We start from the raw sequence: 17328 nt of genomic DNA, 5'->3' as shown, positions 1-17328 counted from the left end.
AAACAACTACATAAATTTTACGTAGAGCTAAAGTCATAAAGAAGGGGAAAAGGGTGAATTGTTCAGTAAAATGTGGTTAGATGGGCATTTTCTAAGAGGATTGTCTGTTATAGGAATAGACGTTTGGACAAAGTTCCTCATTTTTTCAAAAGACTTCAAGAGACTTTATTCACACTTCAATATACAGAAAACTCAAGCAGTTAAATTTGATCTTAGAATTGCCACTAATCAGCCTGTTAAGAAAAATAAATTTTACTCACACAAATATGAGTCCTTAAGTAATTAGAGGAATTTCAAGTGTTATACTTACCTATTGGCTCTGAATATAAATTGAATGTTTTATCTCCCCTCCCCCCAACATTCATTCATCTATACACAGTTTTTATGTTTCATTAACTAGAGTGGTATGCCCGTGATAATGATCTACTCTCTAAGATATGGCTAGTTACCAGCTGTTGAAAATAGGCATTTTGTTCTAGATTTTGAATATTGTTAGGTTAAATAATTAAATTTAGAAATAATCTATGGTCCTTGTAGTTGAAAATTTTACTGGAAATTTGCCTTGAAGTTTAGAGGGAGCTTTTCATTCTTCCCTTGCTCACCTTTTGAATTCCTACTAATTCTTCCAGGTTAAATTAGTTGAGGGTGGAGGGAGGTAGTTACTTAGTAACAAAATCCCCCCAAATATTTAGAGCTTATTGCGCTAAAAGTTTACTTCTCATTCACATCACAGGCCAGTGGTGGCCTATGGGAATTTTATCCCATGTAGCTGAGATTTTTGAGATCACCAGGAAAAAATGGGTTAAATGCTTGGCACTTGGCATATGTACACATCTTTAGAAGGATTCAGTCAGCAGCAGCTACTGAGTGTCCTTTCTTATTATTTAGTCATAAGACAAAGTAATAGGAAATGATATTCTTCAAGACAGATATTTCTTCTCTGGTTTTCATGTCCATAAAACCAGCCATCCTATGCAATGGGGCAGGGTCCTCATTGGTGATAGTGACCAAGAAGGCCTTAAGATTCCCCTCAACTTGACTTACCTTTACACAGCCTTCTTCCTGACTCCAGGCTCCTGACCTTCCTTTTCTTAGAGCGCTTACATTAGAAAACTTGTAATTGTAAATTATTTTCTGCTTCCTTGAGATGTAAATCTATAACTCAGCACTGCCTTTCTCAAGGACCTGGGCGCCATTCCTCTGAAATGAAATTATCGAAAAAGATGATGCCCTAGATCTTACCTTGTAAGAGAGGGTAGGAGCCTAACTTCTGTAGGTTCCAACTGGCAGACACAGATGGCCTAATCTCATTGACCACCGCACCCATGATGTCCTTCAATACTTTTCCACTAGCTCATCCCAGCACTTAAAAACTCTCCTGACTTTTGTCCCAGGGGAGTTGATTTCAACCTCTCACCCATATTGTATTAGTCTTGAATAAAGTCTTCCTGGCCTGTTTAACTCCTTCCAGTGTAATTTTTCTTTGCCAAGGGTAGCCAGTATATATAATTCAGAAATGATTTTCAAATAAAAGTGCTTTTTAATCACTAGTTATCCTATAAACTTTGTTCTTATGCTGGGTGTTCAGCATCTTGAATGTATTTTATTTCTTTTTCTATGAATTTTGAAATCTAAAATCACAGAAAAATAATAGTTTTAAACAACAGGGAGTGTTTCTTTCGAGAACATTAACCACCATCTATATCAAGTATCTCAGAAATGTTAATTTTCCTTCTCTCAGTATTATAACTCAATCCTAAAGAGATTTTCAAGATTCAGACAAAACTTTAATTAAAAATGTGTTCAAATTAAGGTGTTATTTATAATAGCTAAATTATGATACATCTAACTCACAGGAAAATACTGATGATATGATGTTAAATAGATAAGACAGGAATCAAATGGCATAGTCAGTACTGGAATGTAAGCAATGGCTGTCTTTGGTTGGCTTATTATAGATGATTTTTTCTCTTTACATTTTTCTGTATTTTAAAATAAAAAATTTACTTTATCACAAAATAAATATTACTTTAAAATGCCACCATAAAACAATTTTAATTACTCTCTTAAACTGCTAAGAGGAAAAGAACCAAGAACTTTGCTTTTCAGGATCACAGATTGAGAAAAAGAGAACAATGCATTGTAATTAGAAGGTTTTAAAAAATATTCTCTTAGAATAAATGCTTTTCCAATTTGATATCTGAAATGTTTCTCTACATTAATATTCATGAACTTTAGTATTATAATTATCTACCTTTAAAATTTATGTTGTACAATTTTAAGAATTATGATACCTTTTTATGTAAGAAATTACTATCTTTTGTATGATGAGTTAGATTCCACTAAGTAGGGAAAACTACGTTTTTAGTGGCTCCAAAATGAACAATGTTCATCATTCTGAAGATTTTTATTATTATATTTACTTTTCATGGCACAATATTTGTAAGCTAGAACATCACATTTCTAAGCTGAGGCTTGGGTATTTTGTCGTAAAGTGATTAAGTATAACTTCTGATTATACACAGAGCATGTTATGAACTATCTGCATAGTCTCAGAAGGTTTGTCCTTGACTTTCTCAAATGTGTCTGGGGTAACGTGTCTTCATTGCCTAGACTTACTGATCCCTTTGTCTCTTGGTCTTCCTCAGTGAGACAAGGTTGTAGATGGGCAGCTTAGCTTGTTCTGGACTTAAAAGCCTTTGTCTTTCCACCTGGATTGGGGCCCTTCTCACTTGTAGGACTGTGGCTTGTGAAAGAGAGTTAACTAACCAAAACAAATAGGGTACTCAGTCTTCATTTTTCAAAGCTGTGGGTGCTCTGCTTCTTCGATTTACATAATGAAAAGTTAAATAAATTTCTGCAAGATTCAATTTCTACAAATTTTCTATTTTTAGGTTGTGCTAATAACTTTTTATACTTGGTAAGTATGAGGAATAAGAAAAACTTGGTAAGAATTCTTACTTGGTAAGAATGAGGAATAAGAAAAACACTTCCATGTTTATTTGAATCTGCTGTGGAATAACATTATTTGCCTTATTTATGTATTATTTCCCTTCCAACTTATCTATTGTAATTACTGAAATATTGTAAGATGGCCATGTGCAATTTTGTAACGATAATGAAAATTCAGGAGACAAAGTCTGTTTTAATTAGATCCACCTGCTTCTTAAGAAATGTTCTTAAAAAGAAAATTTTTAAGAAAGAAAATATTTTCTTATAAAGTTAATTCACACCTTAAGTAAAAACTAAATTCTGTCCATCAGTAAACATATGCAGTTACTAGATTTGTATTTGGTTAAAAGCTGTTATCTCTTTCCTATCCACGTGCCTTATTCAATTTCACTGACAGTTCCCAAAGGTGGTCCTAAAAATTTCAAAAGCTTTTGAATTTGAAACTACTATGTGCTCTTTCCTATTTGATTGATAAGTTTTTGTTTGTTTGTTTGTTTGTTTTTGCTAAATTGTTAGTTTTGTCCCAGGTAACATTACTGAAGTAGTTGGGATCATAAAATAATCACCTATAGAAATTATTTTGGTTAGATTTCAGTGTTTGAAACCAATGACCATTTGCTGATTGCCTAATAGATGCACATTACTATACTCTAGTAATCAGGGGACTGTGTTGCTTGGTGGGTACTGTAGAAATAGAATTCATGGTCCCCTATGTTTGAGAAATATAGTTTCTTCTCAAAGTAACTGTTTTTTCCTAATAAACTGAAATGGTATCTAAAGGGGTAATTCAGTTTAGCAGGAAAGAAGCAGGGAAGAAAATATTTCTTTTTTCTAAAATAGTATATATTCTGCTTTATTACTTATATCACTTAGGGTCCTGGCAGGAAACAAATGGCACTCTCCACTCTGGTAACTAGGCTCATTTAATGAACAGACTATTTGTAATGTGAGGGCAGAATTAAGGTAACTCAACAAGGCTAACAACCAGAGCAGATCCGTAGGGGAAGGAGGGGTTACCAGAATCCCGAGAGAACCGTAGCTGAAGCAGAGGGGGACCAGCAAGAGCTGTGGGCTTAGATAGAGAAATGTAGCCACTGCTAACATGCTCCTGGCAGAAAGGGGGCCAGGGAAATAAATACCCCCATCTCTCTTTCCTTCCACCCTCTGATCGGCTACTGGTGCTTCTCATCGGCCAAACCCAAGCAGAATCCAGAAGGCAAGGCATAGAGGTCAGCCTCCTGGGCACAGAGCATGGTGGAGAAGGATGGAGGACATATCTGGGGAGGGGAGAGCAAATGGAGGAGATTCAGCACCACATTTAGAATTTGACCATAAATTTTGAGACAGTAGAAAGGTAGTTGTGGTTCTTCAGTGTTGCCATGAAGGAGATAAGGTGAACTTGACAAGATTACATATTTCAAATGCAAATGGTTTCATATTAACTTGCCAAAACAATTTTGGAACTACAGTTGGACCTTGAACAATGCTGGGGTTAGGGGCACCCACCCTCCTTGCAATCAAAATCCACATGTAATTTACAGTCGGCCCTTCATATCTTCAGTTCCTCATCCTTGGATTCAACTAACTGCGGATCGTGTAGCACTGTAGTATTTGCTATTAAAAATTCTGCATGGACCCCTGTAAGTCAAACCCGAGTTGTTTAAGGGTCAACTGTATTTTAGAATAATGTCCTAAATACAACTAAATTGTATTTTACACATCCAATAGAATAGTACATGATTTGTTAATGATCCTCAGTGCTCATGAGTCACTGTGATTTTTAACTTAAAAACCATAGCATTTTGAGGGTAAACTCATACCAAACTCCTCAGATTTAGTGGGTCAGGGGTTAGGTAATCTGGGTTATACTAACACTAGCTAAGATAAAGTGTTATGGGTACATGTGTTACACCACTCTCCTGTACCATTCCCAAGGTCAGCAGCTTTGTTTGCCATGCCTCAATCGTTATGCAATGTTGTGCAGAAAATTCATTTTGCTTTGGCTCATATATAGATAGTGGCAGTCTTAAGTTGTAGTGGGTTGGCCAAAAAGGTCGTTCAGGTTTTTCCATAAGATCGTATGAAAACCCGAAGGAACTTTTTGGCCAACCCAATACTTGGCAAAATGTGATAAAACAAAGGGACAAATCTAAGATTATAGAAATGAATGGGTGCTATGCTCAAGGGAATTAGACTAATAGTTACAATTAAAGTGTTTCTTTAATTATTGAACACATTCCTTCTGTAATTTAATTTTAGAACTTTAAATTGTGTTACTTAGAAACCATTTATAGCAGCAAATTGATGTTTTACTTAACTTTTATGTTTTCAATATGAATAATAAGTAATAATTTGATTACTAAAATATTCATAAAATAGAGTATTATCCAAGCAACACTTATAGCAAGATTCAGGAGAAAACAATAACTGTCAATTGTTGAATTTCTCTAGTATTTTCTGAACAGGTTGATTTACAGAATAGAAAAACATTGCACACACAATTCAGGTATTTCAGGGAATTGCACATACATGTTATATATTAAAATATAAAACTTCTTTTTTGTGTATAGAATCCAGCAGTACAAAAACACTTTTAAATGCTTTTTAAAAGTATCAAAAGCATAATTTTATGTCTTTAGAGTTAATGGTAATTTTGTTTTCTTTTTGCTTTGAATCCAAGAGGAAACCATTATAAATCTCTCCTAAAAGATTTATTTAGTTTTTTTTTTTTACTGTCCTTTGAGCACAACCAATTTTTTCTCTCTGAAGTCAATTTTGAACATTATATGTTTCTAATGTCTTGTAATCATAAATAGTCAAATTTTTGGTAAACTTTTCAGAACAATCACTCTTATATAAGGTAATTTCTTGTAAACTAGTCACTACTACTGTCTGGCTATGGGTATATAAGATGGAGCTTCTGTAGCCCTATTGACAGAAGTACCTTCTGCTGTTGTCTGACGTGGCATTCCAGATCCCCCTTTCTTTCTCCTGTCTACTTTATGAAATTCAGATCCATTATATTTTTTAATATGCAACTTCAAAACTATTAAAATTAATAAAGTAAAATGTGGTAATATAAACCACGTGATAAAAATTATCTAAGTCACCCTAACATTCCTACTTACCTTTCAAAACTCACTTTAATAATTTAAACTGCGTCCATACAATCCTTCTGTGGCTTTTTACCCAGCCCAGTCCCTATTCATTCATGTATTCTGTAAACATTTATGGAGAACCCATGACCTATCAGAAAATGAATAAAGCCCTGGGAACTCAAAGATGAACTAGATGCAGTTCTGCCCCCTCAGAGTCTAATGATTGAATTAGACATGTAAGCAGATAATTACAAGACCATTTTTCCAAGATCATGAACAAGGGGACAGAGACATAAAAGAAAGAATGTGGAGTAGTGAAATAAGAGATCAACTGTATCCGAAAACGTACTCTAAAGAACTTAAAGGTATCTTGAAGGGTGAATAGGACTTTTCTAAGCACAAAGGGGTATGAAGTTCATTCCAGGCAGAGAAAACCAAACTCCTGTGTAAAATGTGGAGGAGTTGGACCTGCTTGAAGAACAGAGTTTAAGCTTAGCTAGAGGATGTGCCATGAGATGGGGAACAGTGGGAGATTGAGACTGAAAATGTAGGATGTGCCAGTGTATGAGGTATGGGGGTTGAGGAGAGAGGATTATCCTCTAATATTACCTTTATTACTCCACCATTTCATCTCCCAAAAATTTCCATTAAAACTACATCTCAGAAACTGTGGAGAAAGGAATACAATTAACACTAAAGAAATTAAAGACATTCCCTTAACTCTTCTATAGGTATCTGATAAATCTTAGAGTTTCAGAGAGTCAGTGGGTTAGAGGAGGGATCTTTGAGTAGGACTATTTCTCCATAAATCATACTATTCAGTCTACTTTTCTCAGATGCTTAAGTTATAAAATGGAGATAATAAAACACATCTCACCAGGCTATCATAAGGATCAAATGGGAATATATGTGAAAGTCTTTAGTAACTGGCAAAGTTCTATCCAGTAATGGTATTTTATTTAAAGTGGCTCTGGATTTCAACCTTCTATTTCTTGCTATAAAACTTAATTTTTTCCTTTCTGTAACTGAGCCCTTTTCAGGGTTTTTTTTTTTTTTTTTTTTTTTTCCTTCTTCCTGGAGAAGTTATCATGGGTGCTCTGCAAACAGACTCTGAGACTGAGTATACTGGTAGAAAGTTGGTTTATGGGGAAACTCTCTGGAGATACCCCTGTAAGAAAGTGAGGAAGGCCCTATAGGCTTGCTTTCAGTTGACGCAACAGGACAAACCCTGATCACTGCATCAGGAGTCAATGGCTGGGAGCCAGCTCTGGGTGAGGCAGTTCCCAGCCAAGGGCATTCCAAGCAAGCAGGCAGCTATGCACCAACAGTGACAACCCCAGCATCCAGGGCATGGGTGCCTCTGATCTGAAGAGGGGATCTAGTCAGAGCACCATAGCACCCACCTACTTTCTCTTCCTCCATCTGGTTCCAGTATGAAGTCTGAGGTGTGAGCTGCCCTTGCCTGTGAAAATATAGGGCTCCCAGCTGGAGGACATTCGGGGTAGCCCTCACTGGAAAATCAGGGAGACTCTAATCTTGAAGGTCCTTTGTGTTATACATTCAGGGGTTCCCGGAGAGATTTTCAATGTCAAGTTGCCTCCTCACTACACACTTTTTATGTTTGTTTTGTTTGCCTGAGTCCCCCAGTACTGGTTTCGATTGTGGAAAACTTTTTTTCCACATTTATATGTCCTCATTGTCATGTATACCTAATGATGACTTGAATTGATGTACTAGTTTTTACATGAGAAAAGCAGCTTTTAAAGCAATAAGTGTAGCATAATGCAAAATTGTAAAAGATATATGTATATGAACATATATATGCATGGAGGAAAAGCTAGAAAGTTACACACTGGAAAAGAGTAATAATTATTCCTGTATGGTAAAATTATTAGTAATTTGAAAAGTTTTAAATAAAGTTTGCATTTCTTATTTGACAAACTTTTTTATAATCATAAATAAGTATAAGAAAAGTTTTTGAAAAATGATATAGTACCTTAACAGTATACAAAATGTTTTCACATACATTATTACATGGAATACATACATCTAACTTCTTACCATGTCAGATGATAGAAGGTCTTATGAGATTATTTTACAGATGTGAAAACTGATTATTCATAGAAGTTCATATACACATTCACACCACTATTATGTTGTTAAAATCTGTCCTTTAACTTGGGTCTTATGAGTCCAAAGCCAGTGCTTTTTCCAGAAGGACCATGTCCTTCTTCCCTCCAAGTATCATGCATCACAGTAATTACCATGCTTATTATTTTAAAAATTAACTCCATTTTTAAATAGATGTACAGTTTTCTTGGTTTGTTTCACAGGTAACGTGACTGTCTTCTCCCTACTTGAAAAATTTAAAGGAAAAAGACCTATGCTTATAACAGTCAGTAGAAAATTATTCAGGCAGGAACAGTCATTAAATTCAACTGACTCTTTTTTCCAAGTAAGTTGCTCAGATTTAAGCCTTCAAGGAAGTATAAAGTTAAGCTTTTCCAAGAACTGTAAGGTATATTTCATACCTCACCTATTAGAATATTTTGAATATTATATCTTGCCCATAATGTAGCAATATTAAAGAACTTAAGAATCTCTATTTTTTAACATTTTATGTATAAATTTTTTATTGCTTCAATATGTCTTACACTTGTAATTTTATACTAAAATGATGTTTTATATTAAAGTAGTTATGTACATTAGACTCTAGCAATATATGAGAAATTTGGTTAATCAACTTGGTTAGTTTTCCTTTAAGTTCTGTGCTTGAGGAAATATTTCTCAATTAAAACTAAGGTAGTTCATCCAGAACAATATAAAATAATAGGATTTCTATAAAATAATTTGAGGGCATAGTTTATAATACACTGAATGATTGTTTTACTAAGAGTTCAAGTATTGGTGATAACGTAGTAGCGCACTGAATACAAAAGAACTAGATCTTTCTTTATCTTTGAACATAAGTGGGCATGAACAATTCTCTGTGGTCATAAACAGAAAAATATTTACGTACTAAATATATTTAGGACCTTCAAGAGGAGACCATGAGTTCTCTGGGCATTTTGAGGCTTTTAGAGGAGAAGCTGGCCAAAGAGGTGTTAGCAGTCTTGTAGCAGTAAGAGGTTTTGAGGTGATAGCAGAAAGTGAGCAGTCTTTAAGGAGACATAGCACTAAAATATGTGGAATGTCAGGGAAATAATTCCAGGTAAGGGAACAGTGTAACCAAAGACACAAATGTGAAATTGAACTCTGGCTTCTTTGGTTGGCAAGGACACTGATCTCATAAGTGAAGGCAGTTCAAGGTGGGAAGTAAGATTAGATAAATGAGATAAGACCAAATCAGAGAGAACTTGAACACAAAACAGAAGAGATAAGATTTAGAATGTGATGAAATATTAAAAAGTGCTTGAGCAGACAAGTGTTGTAATGATTGGTACCATCTATACCACACGATTGGTCCAGTAGTAAAACTAGCTAGGTTTCAAAAATTGAAATTAGAGGATTAGGATTACGCTGGTGGTGTCAAAAATTAAGAAGGATGTGTATGAGATTACAAAAATTCAATTAAAAAAATTTTCACTGACCATAGGATATAAATATCCATTTATAATATACATTTAAATTTACTTCAAACCTCTTTTTAAACGTCTGTATAACACAAAGAATTTAGACCCAGAAGGACTGGAACTTCAGTGGTAGTATATTGTAGAGATGAGAAAACTGAGTCTTTAGAGAAGAGATCTGGTTGGTCCGGGGCTATGCAGATGTAGTGGCAGGACCCTGGATTTGGTGTCAGGAGGCCTGAGTTCAATCTTGAGCTTTGCTTCTCACTGTCTTTGTGACCTCAGGCAAGTCTTTTAATCTCTAAGGAGTTAGGTTTTGTCTTCTGAAACAAGCCTATGTGAGACCTCACCTGCCTAATGTGAAAATTAAGCTGCTTTGCTGAAGTTCTACATAGCTATAACGTATGAACTAGAATTCATAGGATGAACAGGCAGGTTGAACTAGAATTCTGGTTTCCAGCCGTTTTGGACAGTGCATAAATCCTTTTTGTCGTATTGCCTTTTGCTCATGAATGCTCAGTTTGTTCTCTGAAATCTGACACATGACTATGACACATTCTTCAAGGGGAAGAGATCTAATAAAAACCATCCCTCTAGGTCCAGCATTCTGACAGGCCTCAATCACAATTTTTGGAAATCTTTTCAGAGGTTCAAATATCTATTTGGGTCTGAGATAAAAGTTTTGATGCTGTCTATGGCTCACTGTTCCAAACCTCACCTCTTATCATGTAAAGTTTACTGGGAGATTTTATATTTTATTCCACCAAAATTAAAACTTCCTTATAATTTCAATGGCTCTAAAAATTTCCTTTTTCTATTCTCTCCAGAATAACAAATATATACTAAATAGAAAGGAGCTAAGAGATAGGAAGCTTTGTGGCTTTGAAAATGCATGTTTATTGTCCTAAAGTAATATATTCCAGGTGGGAAATAATGGTGACAATCATGTGCATCTAGTTTGATCAGAGAAATGACTGCTGCCTGGGCTGGAGATACCAAAATGTCACCAACAAGAAATAAAATTGATCCCATAGCCTAAGAGAAAGCTGAAGAGGCAGGTGACCCCAGGTATGGGTCTTATAAAAATGCTGAGGAAAGGAGTAATGCAGGCCATTCTGCTTGATATCTTGTATGACACAGGTTAGTGCTCTTATATCCTTTTGGCTAAAGTTACATGCTTTATAACTGGCACTTTCAGTAGCCACATTTTTATCATATCACCTGTTACTTCTAGATATTTTATCTTTTTGCGCATATTGAAAATAGGATCTTTATACTTTTTGACTAGTTATTTTTTTATAGTAAAAAAATAAACTTTTTCTTATTTACTTTGTAACTAATCTCCTCACTTAATTCTCTTATTAATTACAAAGTTTTAAAATTGATTTTTCAGAAGATTTTTAAGTAATCCTATTGTCCTGTATTCTAATATACATAACTCATTATTTCATTTTTTTTCTTATAAAGGGACATTGCTTATTTCATTCATGGAAGTTTGCAAAAAACAAAAAAAAGATGATTATGGTGGTACTTGTAGGCATGCTACTTTTGTTCCTGTGTTCAGTGAGAATGTTACCGTTTCACACTTGTAGGATATTGGCTATTAGTTGATCACATATCTTTTTAAATAGCCTTTAATTCTATCAAATAACATTCTGGCAGCTGTTAAGATGATGATATAATTTTTCTGCTTTGACCTTTAAGTATTTCATTAATTCTGTTAATATAATTATATTAATAGGTTCTCTTATGTTGAACCATCCTTACTTTACTGAACTTGGACAGACTTGTACACCATTACTAGAACACCATTCTCTTCTTGCTTGCTTCCTACTTTTTTTTTTCTCTCCCTCTGTTTCTTTTGCTCATTTCTTCTCTCTAATCTCTTAATGTTCAAGTGCTACAAATAAATCTTTCACTTATTGCTTTCTACCCTTGAAATTATTGAGTCTCATGGCTTTAAATACTAGCTATATGCTGAAGACTTATAAATTTATATCTCTGGTTTAGACTCTTTCTTAAGCTCCAAATGTGTTTATCCAGCTGCCTACTTGATGTCTCCTCTTGGATGTCTAAATTCCTCTTACAGACAATATGTTCAGAACATGTTTTGATCTTGTTCCTTCAAACTTCCTCAACTTATAGCCTTATAGCCCTTGATAGCAGCTTCATCTTTCCACGTATTGAGGATAAAAACCATGGAGTCACTGTCACCTCCTCTCTCTCCAATACATCATTAATTCCTGATAGCTATATTTTCAAAATATATCCAGACTCCAACTGCTTCTTACCACCTTCCCAGGTACCACACTGGTCTAAGCTACCCACTTGCCTGGAATATACAATAATCTCCTGTTTTCCCTGATCCCATCCTTTCCCACTATTGTCTACTTTCAATACAACAGCCAGAGTGATTCTTTTACAACATAGATCATCTGTGTTATTGCTCTGCTCAAATCCCCCAAGTCTCCCCATTTTACTCAAGGTAAAAGCTAAAGCCTTTATAAGGCAGCCCTATTGGATCTGGCCCTGTTACTTCTCTGACCCCAGTCTCTTACTCCTCCCATACCTCACTCTCCTCCAGCCCCACAGGCCTCTGTTTTTCTTTGAACCTGCCAGACATAATCTGGCCTTTAGGGTCTTTGCTCTGGCTGTATCCATTACCTAGAATGCTACTCCTGACAGTATCCACGAGCCTAACTCCCAGGTCTTCTTCCTGTTTTTGTTCGAATGCTATCAACTCTTTGGAGGTCTATTCCTGACCTTATTTAAAATTGCAACCCACCTCCTGTTCTCATCACCCCGATCCCCTTACCCCACTCTAATTTTTTTTCCCTGTCTCACTTGTCACTAACTTACTATGTAATTTAATGATGCCAGTTTAGTCCCCACTATAAAGTAATTTCCATGAGGCAGAGATCTTTGTTTTAAACGATGATATATCCCAAGTACTGAGAATTATGATTTGTACTATAGATACTTAATAAGTATATGTTGAATGGATTAACGGATGCATTGAATCCCAACTAATTATGTCAGATACTTCCTTTGATTCATTACAGGATATGATTTTCTAAAATTTTGCTTAGGAGTTTTGCATTTATGTTAGTGAGATTGTTATTTTAATATTCTTTTGGGGGTGATATATTACTCTGGCTCTAGTATCAGGATTGTGATAGCTTTTTAAAAACAGTCAACAAGTTTTTAAGATTTTTCTACACTGGAGGAGTTAAAATAGCATAGAGAATGATCTGTGTTTTGAAGAAAGAATTCTTTTTTGTTTCTTAACATCTTTATTGGAGTGTAATTGCTTTACAATGGTATGTTAGTTTCTGCTTTATAACAAACTGAATCAGCTACACATATACCTATGTCCCCATATCTCCTCCCTCCCTCCCACCCTCCCCATCCCACCCCTCTAGGTGGTCACAAAGCCCCGAGCTGATCTCCCTGTGCTATGCGGCGGCTTCCCACTAGCTATCTATTTTATGTTTGGTAGTGTATATATGTCCATGCCACTCTCTCACTTTGTCCCAGCTTACCCTTCCTCCTCCCCATATCCTCAAGTCCATTCTCTAGTAGGTCTGCATCTTTATTCCCGTCTTGCCCCTAGGTTCTTCATGACCATTTTTTTTTAAGATTCCATATATATGTGTTAGCATACGGTATTTGTTTTTCTCTTTCTGACTCACTTCACTCTGTATGACAGTCTCTAGGTCCATCCACCTCACTACAAATAAACTCAGTTTTGTTCCTTTTTATGACTGAGTAATATTCCATTGTATATATGTGCCACATCTTCTTTATCCATTCATCTGTGAATGGACACTTCAGTTGCTTCCATGTCCTGGCTGTTGTAAATAGTGCTGCAATGAACATTTTGATACATGACTCTTTTTGAATTATGGTTTTCTCAGGATATATGCCCAGTAGTGGGATTGCTGGGTTGTATGGTCGTTCCTTAAAAAACTGAAGAAAGAATTCTGCCATAAAACTGAGCTTGGCTTCTCTTTAGGCAGCTTGTTCAATTTCTTTCATCTTTCTTCCCTAGAAAATTCTTTCATCAATAATTCTAATTTTGGGCTTCCCTGGTGGTGCAGTGGTTAGGAGTCTGCCTGCTGATGCAGGGGATGTGGGTTCGTGCCCTGGTCCGGGAAGATCCCACATGCCGCGGAGCGGCTGGGCCCGTGAGTCGTGACCACTGAGCCTGCGCATCTGGAGCCTGTGCTCCACAATGTGAGAGGCCACGGCAGTGAGAGGCCCGCGTACTGGAAAAAAAAAAAATTCTAATTTCAATATTAGCATAGTATTTGCTCATAATTTACAAATCTCTGTTTCTGAAGTTAAATCTCCCTTCTCATTCCTCATGTCATATATTTGTATTATTGTTTTTGATAAACTCATAGCTTATTTCCCCAGCTTCTCATTGGGTTTCCAAAGTATAAAGAAGATTGGTTATACTCCTGGTTTCTTTTGAATATAATTCATTTCAATGTCTGAATGTACCATTTTCCCAACTGAAAGTGTTGCAACAACCAAAAAGTAAGTTTGATGTGTAAAATGTTTTATATCATAAATGAAAAATAAAAGCTTGTATTGATTTTTAGCATTGGGAGGGACTCTAGAAATGATCTTGGCCAATGACCTAAGCCTCATTTTTTTGTGTTTATGTGAGGAAACCAAGGCTCTGAGTAACTGGTTTTCCCAATAGCACACCTATTTGTTGCAGTTAACGTAAAAAAGAGGGTATTTTCATTTGTTTGTAAAAGTCATAATTGTTTTTTAAATGTTTTTTAAAATTAAGCATTCATCAAAATGTTATATAGATAAAATGATGAAGATTTGCAATGTAGCATTTTAACAGATGGTTCTTTTTGACATAGTGTTTTAGAAAAGTAACATGATGACATTCTGCATTTGCTAGAGCAGACAGACATTTTGCAAATGTTAAGGCAGCTTATATTTAAAAAGACTGAAGAACTGGGCCTGGGAATTCTGACCTCAGCCAAAGCTTCCTTCCTTAACTCCTCAAATCAGTGTTCTTCATCACTGCTGGGGACATTTGACAATGTCTCCAGACATTTTTGGTTGGTACAGCTGGGTGAAGGGAGGTGGTGGTTGCTGCTATTGGCAACCTAGTGTGTAGAGTCCGGGAGTGCTGCTAAACATGCTGCAGTGCACTGGACAGTCCCCCACAACAAAGAATTATCTGTCCCCAGTTATCAGTAATGCCAAGGTTGAGAAAACCTGACTATAGTGATGACTCTGACATTCATTGTGCCAGTCCTGTGTTTATAGGTGCTTGTAATCACTTCAAAATGACCATTACATTGCATTTTTTAATGCAGACATCTCCCCAAGGTGTGTTCTATGAAACATAGGTCCTATCAGATATTCCATGAGAAAATGGTCAATTTTGCTTGGGAAACAATGCATATTATATTGCCCTCTTAAGGTTCCACAGCGAAAACCGGCATATTAAAGGCTCTGATATGTCCTGCAGTGAAAATCCCCTTAACTTGGCTTAACTCAGAATATTCTACCTTTATTATACCATGCAATGTTTTGACATAGGCTCTATAAACATTCCTGAGAAGAGGTTTCAAGAAATGCAATCACTATGCTTTCCATTTCTCAGAGTTCTTTCACATTTGATCTCATTGGATTCTATCAATCATTCTATAAGATATAATTCTAAAATAACCTCAGCATTTCCCCCCAAATAATCTTCCTACCCTAACTTATTCTTCCTCCTTCATTTCCTAAAGCAGTAAAGATTTTATGTCAATTGAGATGAATTTATTATTTTTCTTACTCCAAAATATTCTTTTAGAAAATATAATAAAATGCAAAGAAGTAAAACAAAAAAGTTCCTATAACCCTCCATCATTAACATGTTCGTATATTTTCAGTTGTTTTCCTGTCAATATAATTAAAAATAAAATAACAATGTAAATGCTTTTTATAAACTTACAATATCTTTAACATTCTAGCATTTTCATTTAATACTATTATTACTATATCATGATAACAACAGAAAATGAATATTCAAGTATTAATTGGATATTTCATTACATGGAATGTGATGCTTTATTTAAGGAGTCCTCTATTAATGGGAAACTATTTTCTTTTTTTGGCTAATTTTCAGAATACTCTAATGAACAGCTTTATATATACGTATCTTTTCACATATTCTTAATTGTTTCTTTAGGAAAGTTGCTAGAGATAGAATTATTGTATCAATAGCTAGAGAAAGGAATAAGGTCAAGAGTGTGGTGATAGTAGTGATGGATATATATTTTAAGGCTTTAGTGGTGAAAAGCTGCCTTTTAGAAAGGCTGTACAACTTTAATGTTCCCAATAATAGTTTATAAGAGTGACATCGGGTCTTTTATTTTGGTAAGAACACTTAATAAGAGATCTATCCTCTTAATAGGCTTTAAGTGCATAATACATTATTATATTCTATTCTTCTATTGCTTGGATTTGTCTCTTTGTTTTCATTCCTCTGCTGTTAGGCTCCCATTTTGGCTTCCTGGTTGTCATACTGTTTTGCTCACCTCCATTTCTTTGCTCCTGGGGGCTCAGTTTAAATTCTTGTTTCTCTAAAAAGCCTTCTTATGTCAATTAGCACCAGATACCATATTTCAAAGCTTGACATGGCCTAATGTTTTGTTTAATTGCATCACATGGTACATGCATGTCTTAGGTATTTGGCCAGCTTATTAGCACTAGCAGAGCCCAGATCCAAATACTCAGTATGCCTCAGTCTCTGTGCCAGGCCCCAAGGCTGCGGGAATAAAGCAGACAGAGCCTTTGTTCTTGAGCTGCACACAGTTTATAGAGAAAACAGAGAAAAGGCAGACTATGAAAAGCACTATGACAGCAGTAAATAGGGTACTATAGGAATACAGACTGGGATTTGATGCCAGGGAAGGCTTCCTGGAGGAGAGGTCTTCAAAGGGGGTTTTGAAGGATGAATAGGAGTTCTGAGTAATGTGAAGACATAGGAAAGTCTGTGTGTTGTGAGCATATATGTACATTTGTATGTGTATAGCATGTTGGGGAAAGATGGGAAAGAGCATGAAATGTACATAGAGGAGTAGCAAGAAATGAATCTGAAGAGATTAGGAGAAAGAGGAAAAAGCCTGAAGGGCTGTACGGGTGCTGCTAAGACATTTGGGCTTCATCTTGATGATACTTGGAGTGTGGAGGGTGGATTGACTGAGGCAAGGATGCTGGTAAGCCATGTTTATAGTTCTCTGCAAGCCCACAATACCAAGTGAGGGACTGGTCCCAAACCTCTGTGTGTGTGTGTCTTTCTGATTTTTTTAAGTTTCCTGGACCCGTCATTTAATTTTCTTGGTCCCTAACATCTTAATTAATTATATGATTATGTTCACAATTATAATACAGGACTTAAAATAATGGGAATGGGGATGGAGCATATTATTTCGTGAAAATTGTCTGAAGTGATAGGGAAGTTATAGTTTCCCCCTCCTGTTTGGCCTGAGTACATTTAAGATGCATGTGTGTCCTGCTACTTCTACCTCAAGCTCATTTAATGAGGTTGTGATATGTAGGGCTGTTCTATTGAATCATTTGAGTTGCCTTTGAAGACTTTCTACTTTATTATTCACAGGAGAGAGATAAATAGAGTTAGACAAGAAAGACCTCTCTCAGAGAAATCATATTTTTGTCAGGAAATG

Source organism: Phocoena phocoena, chromosome 12 (genome assembly GCF_963924675.1).
Source record: "Phocoena phocoena chromosome 12, mPhoPho1.1, whole genome shotgun sequence".
In the NCBI taxonomy this organism is placed as follows: Eukaryota; Metazoa; Chordata; class Mammalia; order Artiodactyla; family Phocoenidae; genus Phocoena; species Phocoena phocoena.
Note: the sequence above shows the minus strand (reverse complement) of the source record.